This window comes from Anabas testudineus, chromosome 8 (genome assembly GCF_900324465.2).
Source record: "Anabas testudineus chromosome 8, fAnaTes1.2, whole genome shotgun sequence".
Classification (NCBI taxonomy): Eukaryota; Metazoa; Chordata; class Actinopteri; order Anabantiformes; family Anabantidae; genus Anabas; species Anabas testudineus.
Genome location: NC_046617.1, coordinates 20786935 through 20801004, shown reverse-complemented (window position 1 = coordinate 20801004; position 14070 = coordinate 20786935).

Sequence of the window (14070 nt, the reverse complement as noted above, 5' to 3'; positions counted from 1 at the left end):
GACTACTGAAGAACCAGCAGACTACTGAAGAACCAGTAGACTACTGAAGAACCAGCAGAAGAAACAGCAGACTACTGAAGAAACAGCAGACTACTGAAGAAACAGCAGAAGAAACAGCAGACTACTGAAGAACCAGTAGCCTACTGAAGAGCCAGCAGACTACTGAAGAAACAGCAGACTACTGAAGAACCAGCAGACTACTGAAGAAACAGCAGACTACTGAAGAACCAGCAGACTACTGAAGAACCAGTAGACTACTGAAGAACCAGCAGACTACTGAAGAACCAGCAGACTACTGAAGAGCCAGCAGACTACTGAAGAAACAGCAGACTACTGAAGAACCAGCAGACTACTGAAGAACCAGTAGACTACTGAAGAACCAGCAGACTACTGAAGAACCAGCAGACTACTGAAGAACCAGTAGACTACTGAAGAACCAGCAGACTACTGAAGAACCAGCAGACTACTGAAGAACCAGTAGACTACTGAAGAAACAGCAGACTACTGTAGCAGCAGACTCTATTAGACTCTATTGAAGAACCAGAGACTCTATTAGACTCTATTTAAGAACCAGCAGACTCTATTAGACTCTATTGAAGAACCAGCAGACTCTATTAGACTCTATTGAAGAACCAGCAGACTCTATTGAAGAACCAGAGACTCTATTAGACTCTATTGAAGAACCAGCAGACTCTATTAGACTCTATTGAAGAACCAGCAGACTCTATTGAAGAACCAGCAGACTCTATTAGACTCTATTGAAGAACCAGAGACTCTATTAGACTCTATTGAAGAACCAGCAGACTCTATTAGACTCTATTGAAGAACCAGCAGACTCTATTAGACTCTATTGAAGAACCAGAGACTCTATTAGACTCTATTGAAGAACCAGCAGACTCTATTAGACTCTATTGAAGAACCAGAGACTCTATTAGACTCTATTGAAGAACCAGAGACTCTATTAGACTCTATTGAAGAACCAGAGACTCTATTAGACTCTATTGAAGAACCAGAGACTCTATTAGACTCTATTGAAGAACCAGCAGACTCTATTAGACTCTATTGAAGAACCAGAGACTCTATTAGACTCTGTTGAAGAACCAGCAGACTCTATTAGACTCTATTGAAGAACCAGAGACTCTATTAGACTCTATTGAAGAACCAGCAGACTCTATTAGACTCTATTGAATAACCAGAGACTCTATTAAACCAGAGACTCTATTAGACTCTATTGAAGAACCAGCAGACTCTATTAGACTCTATTGAAGAACCAGAGACTCTATTAGACTCTATTGAAGAACCAGCAGACTCTATTAGACTCTATTGAAGAACCAGCAGACTCTATTAGACTCTATTGAAGAACCAGAGACTCTATTAGACTCTATTGAAGAACCAGCAGACTCTATTAGACTCTATTGAAGAACCAGAGACTCTATTAGACTCTATTGAAGAACCAGAGACTCTATTAGACTCTATTGAAGAACCAGCAGACTCTATTAGACTCTATTGAAGAACCAGCAGACTCTATTAGACTCTATTGAAGAACCAGCAGACTCTATTAGACTCTATTGAAGAACCAGAGACTCTATTAGACTCTATTGAAGAACCAGCAGACTCTATTAGACTCTATTGAAGAACCAGCAGACTCTATTAGACTCTATTGAAGAACCAGCAGACTCTATTAGACTCTACTGATGTGTTTTTGTTTCTTCACCATCCTCAGCTGCAGCAGTTGATTCATATCAGAAGAGATTTTAATCATTTTAAATGTACAACAGCATCAGTTTAAAAGTCATTTTCACTCTGTCTCTGCCACGATGTGGAACTTGGACAATATTATTTACGTCAGCATACTGAAATTAAATCAGCTGTTATGTCGCACTAGATTCACAGAGCTGCTAGTGTGGCTGTGGACCTCCAGTGGTTTCTCTTTGTGTTTTCTATTTCCAGCTATTTGTCTGTAAAACTCTCCTTCAGGACTTTGAAACAATAATTATTACTTTCATTGTCAGAGCCTGCGTTAGTACCGGTCCTCTGGATAGTTTAGACGGACAGACTGAAAACTGAACCTTCACTGTAGAAAAATCTAATCATCCCTGTGGGAGTGGGAGTTGTGCTAACTTTAGCTTCTACAGCTTATTGGGCTCCTTAACACGGGTGGAGCAGTATTTTTTAATGTAGAAGCACTTGTCTAGATGCAGGCGGTGTCATGTTTTACTGCCTGAACCAGTCAGTGATTCATCATTAGTTAGTCTAAAGCAGCTCATCAGTTATGGATCTGTGATGTGGCTTTGTTCACACTTGTTGATAAGTTCAGGATTGGTCCTTATGAACTCATTTCCTTCCTCTCACATATGATTGACTCCTAACAGACCATATTTGCTTTGAGATCTTATCCGTTAAAATAAACAGTCTGGAGATTTCTCATGCTTGTCACTCATTTCTGCTGCAGTTAATCGTATAATATTCACACCATCTAATCTTCCTGGAAATTATTTTTGTTGTGTTGCTTTTAAAAATTTAATGAGCGACTGGATTTACGTTCCTCTGCTGTTTAGCAACACTTGTAAGAAGGAGGTGTGGGTGTAATGGATGGAAGTGCTGCAAAGATATAAACAGTTGCACAACATCTGCAGCATCACCAGATCTACTGTTGGTATTTTTATTCTTTCCTTCCTCAGTAATTTAAATCCAGCAGTCCTGCTCAAAGTCACTTCTATGGCATTCACTCTATCTGTCGTTGCAGCGTAGAAAGGATCCATTACGGCGCCATTAGTTTATGTAATTTGTTATTCCCAGCAACCCTCACTAGCTCGCCTCTGTTCAGCGCTTCCGCTCCGAGAGCAGAAACTGCAGGTCAGGAAAGGATAGCAGGGAGGGATCGCATGTGCATCACACAGGCTGCACATGTTCTGAAATGAAAAGACCATTTAAATTTGAGTCCTCTGTGTTATGATGAGGATGTTTAATTTACTTCACATCTCAGGACATTTTGTCACCGTGTGTCTTGATGTGTCGAATTTTCTCCAAACTCCACTTGTAATTTAAATTAAACATCCTTTTGTGCACGGAAGCTTTGGCCGTCCCCTCCCTTCCTATCTGCATGTTAGCAGTGCATCAAACAGTATTTCCTAAAGAGGCTAACAGCCTGCCAATCTGCAAAGGGGGCTGTGGTACGGGAAGGGGAGGGCATGACTCACCACTCCCACTGACGAAACACATAAACATCTGGAAACTGGAATCACGTCTAAATAAAGTTTGAGCAAACAACTTTAAATCAGGCAGACGTGATGTCAGCTCCCCAGTAAGTTCTCCATGATAACGATGATGATAAATGCTATTCTCATTATTTTCTGAGTGGAATTTGGCACAAAAAGAAAACAACCACGCGCAGATAATCACAGATGATTCCAGCACGATGAACATAACAGTCCAGCTCACTCCACACGTTCTAGCATCAACACTTTTATTGATTAGACACATGTGGACCAACAAAGAGAGAAAAACACGAAGCTCTGCTTGTTGCGCCAACAGACCTGATAGTTCAGACAGAAACACCAGAGTTACGTCCACTGTAATAAGTTCTTATAGAAGTCTGTTTTGATTTTGGAACCAACACTTGGCATACCAATTTAACCCCCACCTGTGCTTCTATTTGGCACAGACACAGCTAAGTAACTGCCCCAATGAAACATGTTTGGCCTCATTTAAAACACCTTTTCCTGTAACAGGTCCCGCATGAGTTCAGAAAGTCCACATAAATACACAGTAGAAGAAATGGAGCCTGTGAGTGGGCAGACAGGCACACAGCAGGGGATTTATTAGAATATTGATTTAGTGTTCACACGTGGAGTTCAGTTTCTTTCAATCTGAAAAGTATAATGAAAAAACTAAACAGCACTGACAGGGAAGATGATTCAAGCTCATTAAAGAGGAGAGGGACCATCCAGCAGCCAGCATCAGTGATGGTAGGGTGGGGGGTAGGGGCTCCATTTATGCTGAATGATATATACATATAGCATGCTGCCGTCCACACAATGTGTTTTTCTGTGAAGTCGTTGTTCTTGAAGTCAGACAAAAACAGGCTTCTCATTTTAGGTTTAATGAGCTGTAGCTAACTAGCTAATAACGTGCCTGAGCTGTTCGACAACTTTCTCCTGCTGATTATTTTCGAGCTGACTCATTTTAAAACAACAACAACTCACTGAAGGGATCCCAAACACACATGATGGAGGGATGAGAGACTCCAACATTCCTGTGATCTGGTGTCATGGTTCTGAGCTCTGGACTCAAGTAAAAACACTAAAGAGATGCCAGAGACGACCTCTGACTTGGCACCAGGGGTTCATAATCCTATACAATCAGTCGTCTGGAAACTGTGGGAACACTGTTTCAGTATAATTTCACTTTGAGCTTGTTTTAGTAGCTTTGGAAACGATTAGATTAAGAAACACCCTCCAAACTGTTTACAAATGGATTAGTTCTTACTGCAGCTCACTGTTCAGTACATCGCTTCAACATGTTCTGCTGTGAAGAGGACTGCAGGTGATGATCAGACCCAAACTGTCTGGAAACAACCAACTTGGAGCAACTAAGCTAATGAAGCACAAAGATTTTCTTTGTACTGCTATTATTTACATTTTTGTGACATCAGCCTGTCTCCGTCTGGTCAGTCGTGTTTTTACTCTGTTTACTTTGTTGTAGACACGCCGCCGTGTTCCCACAGTTCAGCAAACCTACGTAGTATTACGTCATCATAAACCAAAGAAATGATGGACAAGTTATAATAAACCAGATTTTTTGTCCAAGCTCAGAAACACAAACAACCTCAGCGACAGCTGCTTTCAAGTTCAAGCTTTTCACATTTATCACAGTTTGTGTTGGTGTAAAAACAGAACAATGAACATGAAAACATCTTCTCAGGGTGAAGTATGGTGGGGGGAGCATCATGATGTGGGGCTGCTTTACCAACTCTGGACGTGGACCTTTAACATTTCTTTATCCACCATCACTTTTAATGTTGAATGTGTGTGTGACATGAAGGACCTGATAATGAGTCAGGAGAGAGATTAGTTGAGGACAGCAGATAAATTATTTAGTTTGCGGAATCGTAACAGAAGGATCTTGTTCTGTGAACATCAGTACTTACTTGTTAGTTGTCAGAATGTACATCGAACCATTTGTCTTTGGGTTGGTTCCAGGATGTTAGCCACACAGTGAAGTTACGCAACGACCATTTAAAATATTAATCGTGCATTTGTCTCAGTGGTTAGAGGCTCATTCAGACACAAAGAACTGCAGCAACAGGAAAATTCACACCACAAATGAGAGCTTCAGCAGATTTCATTATGCTCTCTATTGATCAGAGAAACTGATGAGCTGATGCTCTTTTTCCTTTCTTACAGCCTTCTGATGGCTAATTAACATTTCACTATGATCGAAGTGGTTCAGGGAGTGCTCCTCTTCTTAATGCATCCCCAGACTTCAGAGCATCTAAACAGATCGATACTGGCCTGCCCAGCTGAAAGCCTGCTGTTAGATACAGGTCTGTAAATAACACGGAAATGGCTTCCATCCCACTCGTTTTGCCCACGCTGGTGAAACCGATTCTCAGCCTCAGGCCACATAATGTTCTGTAAAGGTTTTGAAGAAAATAACAGCCTGTGTCCAACAGACAGAGATATGAAGAATAACAAGAAGGTTCCACAGAGTTTCTCTGTTTTTAGGAGACGACGATAAACCGTATCACACTGACACAGGGCATCAGCTGCCAGGTACAAGATTCATCAGTAGTGAATGTTGACCTGTGCAGTGTCCACATGAGAACAATGAGCATCGACTTTAAAATGCCAGAACACATTTGTATAAACCATCAGATTCGTCCTGTATGAAATAGATCATACGTACAAGCTGCAACACTCTGAACACTGAAACTGAAAACAGACAAAGAGGCATCCGAGGACATAATGATTTCAAATTCCTGAATCCTCAAAGTCGCCTGGTGCTCGGAATACATCTCAAGCTGACAACCTCATTTAAAGGGGCAAAGGTCACGTGGTGATTCAGAGTTATGAGAAAGCCATCAAACCCTTGATGGAGCAAGTGACATTAACAGAGCCATTAGTGGCCGGCGATGAGCTGCTAATGTGCTTCTTTGTCACACTGCTGCGGGGATCATACTCTTTTTTATAGGCTGCGGTCAATCAGAGTGTTTATTAGCTCAGCAATCAGGCAGAAACCCACTGAACTTAACTAAGGCAGAAGAAGAACATCATTTCTCTCTGTGGAGTTTACGCTCCAGGAGAGTGAACAGCTGCAAAGTTGTAAAGTTGAAATCTTCATTGTGCCGTTTGGTATCAGTGTGTTCACAGACGACAGGACCGTCTCCAAGCAGCTGCTGATTTCATATTTAATAGTTAAATCTATGGTCTGTGGGACCAGAACCGAGACAGGATCCGATCAGACACAAACTGATTCAACAGTCTGGACACGAGTGGTTGTTTTCTGACTGAATAAACAGGAAGAGAAACAAAACCAAAACCAAAAGACCAGCAGGAGACACACGTTCATAAATTGCTGCTTCTGATCACTGGGAATGTAGAGTAGTGTCAATGTCACTGAAAGCATCACAACCAGCACTGAGAAACCACTGCTGGTGATCAACAGACTACAGTGAACCACTGACTGAGGCAGAGCAGAAACATCTGTGCTGCTGTGACAGTGTGAACTGTGATTGGTGACTTCCTCCCAACTAAAAGCCATGTGTCACTTTCATTCACCGGAAATTCACCAAAAATGTTTTGACAGTTTCTCAGATACGATTCACTTTTTCCCAAAGTAAATTATTTCTGCACCACATCTCCTGGGAGACCACAACATAACCGAAGCACCTGCTCCCTGAGTCCAAGTTCACTCTGCTTGTTTACTCGAGGATCCGGGTAAAGTGAGGAAGCTGTGGCGTAAAGTTCGGCCTGTTTTCTCAGTCGAGTCTGTTTCAGCGTCCAAACCATCCACTATAAACATCTCTACTCCTGAGGGACGAACAACACAAACATTTGACAGCAGCGTGTTTTCAGCCCCCAGCATCAAACAGACATCTTCAGGATGACAGTTCAGAGCCCAGCTATGACAGGTATGGTGGGTTTAGAGGAAGCTGTGTGCAGGAATCCTAGAGGAGCTGATCTAAACGGGGCTGTGAACGTGGGAACGCAGCAAGTGAAAGAAAGCAGGTTTATCGTGTCAGTCTTCAGCTGTTCAGGTCGAACTGATAACGAGCGCCCTCTCACACCACCCCCGATGATGAATGATACCCTGGAGGCGGCGTCGCACTGTTTTCTGCTCAGTGTCTCACAGTGTCTGTCACGATGGTGACACAAGGCAGTAAAATTAAAAACAGCTCCCGTCTCCAACATGGCCGAGATCCGTGGTCAACAAAGTCTGGAAAGCTGCAGTCACTACTGGGTTTCTGTAAGAATGAAAGAAGTCACATCATCAGTGCTGGTTAAGGTTTGTATTTATGGTGGTGAAGCTCCTGGTCTGTTCATCTCCCCCTCTGTTTACACTTGTTCTGGTCTCTGTATCTGATGTGTTCAGCTGCAGACGACCCTCTGTGATCACTGTTCCGTATATATGAACTGCTGTCTGATAGTACGGTCACCACTTCTGCGTTCTTCAGGCTGTGTTCTTCTGACCTATCCCCTCCACATCCGGAGATCTCAGTTTCTGGGAACATGCAGTGACAGCTGGATTTCACAGACAGAGCTGATTCTGTCTATGAGAAAGTCAGTGTGGGATTAGTTCATCACTATCATCATCAGGACGTTAGGAGGCTTTTAGTCACACTGTTCTGGATGAGTGTGCAGTGAATTAGCCTGATTGTGAGCATCTCAGTCTAAGTGTGGAAAATAAAAAGTAATTGGCAAATTGAAGCTACTGGAAAAATTATAGGTCGACAACAAACCCCATTAGGTTTGTCATGTAATGCTGCTTTGTGCAGCTCCCTGAATTTGAACTCATGTCTCCAGGACAATAGTACAACACAACTGTGGCTGGTAAAAACATATACGAAGGATCATTCGAGCCAGAGGCAGTTTGTTAAATGAACAAGCAGCTAATAATCGTCCCCATGCTGCCTAGCTGACGCCGACTGTGTGTCAGGACAATCAGCACGTTAGTTTGACTTGTTTCAGTTTAAGGTGAATCTTTTAACTACTCAGTCTGATTCAGTTCTTTTCTGCTAATGAACTGTTTCATGTTTAGAGGTTTGGTGGGAGGTTTTATGCCAATGCTCGCCCAGCTGAGAACATGCTGTTACTCTAGATGTAAAGCTCACCACAGTGTGCAGGGGTCTGAATACTTTCTGAAACACAGCATATTTCACTGTGGAACAAAGTGGATCAGCGTCTGACAGCGCAGCTTTACCTTCCCTTGATCCACGCCGCTGGACTGGCACCAAACCCTCAGCAGTCAAACTCTGATTATGAGTCCTGTCACATAAATCAGGTGGATGGAGTAAAACTCTGGACTCTCCAGAAATGCAGCACAATGGGTTCTAGTGTGGTGATGAAACTGGACCTGGTCAGACTCCAGGATGAGAACTGTGACCTGCTCTGTGCGTTCACTGTTCGCTGTATGTTGTGGAGAAAGAGGAAACTGCTGGAGCTTCTAGTTGAAGCATTGTTCAACTGTTTTTAGTCTGTTTACTTTGAAACCGTCTAAAATAGGAGACGCTTCCTGCTCGTTGCTCCACTGTGTGCGATTTCTGGGTACCTTGGGTTGTTTGTGTTCAACTTTTTAGACTCACAATGGGTCCACTTAGGGAATTCACGTGGCACCTCAGGGGTCCCAGGATCTAATCTGCAAAGAGAGACATGAACGCTTCCTGTTTTCCTTCCTGGCAGAGTCAGCTTCTCTGAAGATTCAAAACAAATGGAGAACAAGGAAGTATCAAGATGCAGGAGGCCCCAAAGGGCCCGAGCGAGTCCTTCTACAGATTAACTTTGTAAAATATTTGGATCCATCAGTCCAGACACTTAATCCTCTCGTTTAAAAGTGGGATTAACTCACTCTCGCACCAAATATGGACATGAAATGCATAGAGAGCTGAGATGATCACAGTTATTTTTTAATCAGCACTTGACATTTGGTGCAGTTTTTACAACCTTCAATCCAGAGTAACTCCCATCAAAACACTGTGTTTCTGCAGTTCTGTTGTGTTTTAAAGAACTTTGACTTCTAATATTACATTCACATTAACACTTTTCAAAAAGCTTTTTAACTGAGATGCATTAGAGTATCTTCCACGGATTCACTTATTTAGCACACACTAAACTAAAACGTCAGAAATCAGGTTGTTGAATCTGTTCATGAAATAAACGGAACATTTCTGCAGAAACCTGATTTATGAGACACGTGAAACAAACGTAGACTCAAACATTCATGTGCTGCTACGTAAAGTACATTTTACAGCATGTACTTAGTACTTCAACTTGAGTAAAGAATTTTAAGTTGTACTTGTACTTGTAGTACCTGTCAATCTGTGTTTTGTGGGGAGCTGCTGAACCACTGAACCACAAACTGCAAGAACAACACCATCACTAATACGAACATGATTTGGGCGGCAGGATTCCTCCAGTGAAGCCAACTCAAACAGACAACCTACTGCCAGCCTTTAATTTCCACACGCAGAAAGACAACATGACGTTGCTCATTCCCAAAACATTATTGGGCGTTTTCCCACATCTTCACTTTCCCAGTTCATTTTAGTTACCAGCTGTAGCAGCTGTGGTTCTGGGTGTTCTGGTGATTGAGGCATAAATAGTCACTGCCCCAGAACTGAAACATTAAACTGTAACAACATCGACACAAGAAGAAGAAGAAGTTCATCTAAAGTGATCAAACACACTGACAACAGGAAAAAAGAAATGGGACTTTTCAAGCAGCTAACAGGTGATTTTAACTGTTAGTTTGTCGTGATCACAGCACAGGTACGGCAGCGAGTCCGAGTCTGCTCCTGTAAGGAAGTCTAAAGGAAGTCGGATTCACACTTTCTCTTTTCTCTCTACGTAGACTACATGATCTCAGTGTCATCGCACAGTTTCTCCTCCTTTACATTCAGACTAAAGACACTGATGAAGCAGCTTTAACAAGGAGACACAGGACATGTTAGAAACTGGAATCACAGGCCGCCAGACAACAGGGCAGGTAAGTATGCACCAAGCATGTAGGTCACAAAGGTCACAAAGGTCAGTAAGATATTGACGTGTGTTTCGTGTTGGATTGTTGTGTCTTAAAGTGGCCGAGTCTCGAACAAGTGGGATGTAGCTCAGAGGTTTGTCTTCATTTTGAGCGTTGTGCCGATCAGATACTAAATACTGTTTGTATATCCAAAGTTCGATGGGCTGATAATCTGTGCTGCTCCTGGGTGTGTGATCAGACCGTGGGGGCTTTGAGGAAACAGCTGCAGCAACTTATTCTGACACATTTTGATTTGATCATTGTAATCATCACAACATCAGCACTTTGGTTGTGCCAGCAGAACATCTTCTGATAATCTTCTTCATGGTTTATACAGTTTCCACTTTCCTCTAAATTCATGCCCCGAGCCGATTTTTCCATGTCAGAGTGTAAATACTGCTGCAGCTGTGAACTTACGGCCTTCCTGAATCCATGTAGTGATAAAACTGTTCTGCTGAGGAATTCACTTGTTTATGCATCGTGTTGGTGCAGTTTGTGAATATCTGCAGCATGTCGTCAGATTTCAACAGAGAAATGTTCCATTTTTCACACAACACACTTAATGTGTCCCGTTGTTGGAAACTCTCCATATGTTTGTTGACATTAGTGTGTCGAGGTGAAGTCGGACTTAACGTGCTGATATTTAATGTTTGCTACGTGGCAGTCAGGTGTTTTATTAGGATTCAAAGTACCGTCACTGATGCTCGGGGTGTTTGTGTGTATTGTTCTGGACGTCAGAGGGCAGCATCTGCTGCTGCACCAGCATGAGGCAATTTCTCTTTGCGTCCAAACAAAGCAGCTCATCACAGTGAGTGACCCTTCTTCAGTCCAACGGACTGTCCGAAGGACTCCCCCCGTTCGTCTCACACTATAATAAGTTCTGACAGTTCACATGGAATCAGTTGTTCTCTTTAGTGGTTGGAGATATTTTTAATGCACATTAATAAATGTTTACCAGTAAAGCACAGTGAGTTTTATGTTGTTATATTATGTTTATTCGTGTTCATCTTATCCTCGAAGGCACGAGTCAGATTGAAAAGAGCTGATGTGGGACAGAGCGTCCTGGGTTTAATGGAAGTGCTCATAAAACATTAAGTAAACGCTCTTAAAGGGGTCTTGTTCTGCTGCTGCATTAAATCTGAATGTAGAGGAACTGTATTGGAGGACCAGGACTGGACGCCCCTGATTTGAGTAACACTGCTAATAGCACACGGTGCAAGTTATGTCCTGAAATAAATGTAAAAAGTATAATCAGGAAAATGAACATTAAAAGCAGGTGAGTCTCTGTGGATGATACAGACAGATTTTTACTGTTTAATGAATTTTGAAGCAGCATTTTACTGTTAACTGAACCGATGTGGAGCCCAAGCCTCAATAAGTACTTTTACATTCATTCTGTATTGTTCAGCTAAAGTCAACTGTCCCATTCTGGTCGATCAAGTTCCTCATCAACATGTTTCTTATTGTTTTCTGATCAAATCCTCTTGTGCTGCAGCTCCACCAAGTGGTTAAAATCCTTCCAACCAAATGCTGTTCACACCAAGTTAAAAGAAAAGAAAGATCCTGGTGCAAAGATAAATGTATGGAAAGAGACAGAACAACCACAAACTGTGCAGCCATGTAGTTAACGGCGATCACGTGCGTCTTGGATAACACGGTGCATCTCTTCTGTGTTGGTTGTGTCTTTTTGTGGTCACGTTATGTGTTTTGTAATTTTGACTCTTTCTGAACACTTGACATCTCTGTATGAGACATGTTGCGTTTCTTTGTGGGTAGGGTTACGTCACTAGACGATGAGCTGTAGCGCCACAATAAAAGATCAAATTCAGTGTCTGAAACTGAAATCACATTTATTGTTTGTTCTGGAGTTGATTCACTTAACCCTTTGTGTACAGTACAGTTCCTCCCTCAACTGCATCTTTTTCTTCTTTGTCGTCGTCACTTTTTCTGCACTCGCTCAGACAGACACTCTCACAGAGACACCAAACAGCCAGTTACACCAGCCGACGCTTATTCAGGTAATCTCCAGGGGAACTCTAATACACCGGCCTCCCACTCACTTCTCAGTAACGTAGTCACAGACGTGTAGGAGGCTGTAGGTGGCATGTTCGACGGTGAGCGCACACAGAGGGTTCCCTTTAAGGCCCGTTTATTAGAGTCCTCAGACACCAGGACGCGACATATAAGCATTTTCCTCACAATCAGTCACTCGCCAGCTCCCGACCTGCCTCATTCTCACCAGCACCAAAGTTTCAGCTTGGAGAGACTAACAGTTAAAAATAAAAAATACTCTAAGATTCACCTTGCAGGACTGCAAATACAGAAATGCACAGAGCAATAAAAAATACATAGCATCAAAGTTGAAATCAAATCACGATAGAGGAATTAAGATCACTTCTTTTTTAACTACCTCGCTAATAGAACTGCTGATAGCTCTACTAGCATCAACAGTTTCTTAAGTACATGTAGTTATATAGTATGTAGCTATACTCCATAAAAGGGTCGGGGTACTGTTTGGATCATCAACAGTCATGTTTCAAACACTGGAACAAACTTGAAAAGGTCAGCAGTCTACACGGACCCCTCAGTTATTGCTTCAGTTCTAGGTTGATATGAACACTGTCTGAAGCAACGTACAAAGACTCCGAGAGGCTTCAGCCTCGGCAGCTCGAGGTCCGACGGGTTTCTGCGTTTGGACTCGGGGCTGACAGTTCTCCACAGCCCTGCTCCAAATAGAGTTTGGTTCATGTTTAATTGGAATAATCTAACCCAACAGTAACAACAGAGTCCCGTGGCGCCACTCCGGGGGCCCAAGCCTTTCAGACTGGGCGGGGGGTGTGGGGGGGACTCGATGGTACACGTAGTGGATGTTGAGTCCATTGTTCAGCGTGGTTCAGGTCCAATGTAAACGGCTTTTACAGGCAAGACAAGGAAGTAAACAGACTCTTTGGCACATCCCAACACGCCGACGGATGCATGTAAGTCGTGATCAGACGGCTCCTGCTCGGGGGGTCGCTCTGAGCTACGGAGGCGTCTTCTGCTGAAGCAGTTTTACTCCTTTCTGTCTTTCCCTTTAAAAACGGGAAACAAATGCACGTCTGCTATGTACGTACACGAACATCCAAACTAACACACACTCACAGTGTGCACAAGAATAAAAGTGCACCTCTGACCTATGTTTAAACATTCCAGATATCTACTTTAACTTTTAATGACCTAGCTTACCACATTCAGATGCATAATAATAAATAAATTAGAATTTGGGTTACATTGAAAAAGGCAGGAAGAAAATGGCAACACGGAACGGAAAAGCTTCAACACTTCCTCCCACCGTCTGTGTGGGATCAGAAAGAGGCTGTGCCTCCAACACGACATGGGGCGTTTACGTTTGATTGTGAATCAGTGTGTGCATATCGGGTGTTAATAGGTGCTTTAAGCTACATTCAATCAAAATGTATCATCTGGGGTTAATATCACATTAGAAAGTTAAAGGGGGGCTCTTCCCTTTTTAGGGTGTGCTTACACTTCATGCTCCAATTGGAATTTATCTTTGTCGACTTTCACCCATTTCCTGTTCCTGCAGAAAACAATCAGACTCTGTTTCTACACCTTGTTGTGTTGTAGCTGTAATTTGAGATGTCAGAACTGAAGCAGCACCTCGGTGAGGACCACGACCCGAGTCTACAGAGTAAAGGTCCAGACTGAAAACCCACAGAACATCTGTGGAGAGACGTTCGATCCAAACTGATGAAGCTCAGTAAGAACGAGACAAACTGACTAAATGCAGGTTTGTAGAGACTGAACCAGAACGGAATTAAGCTCCTGAATGTGTCG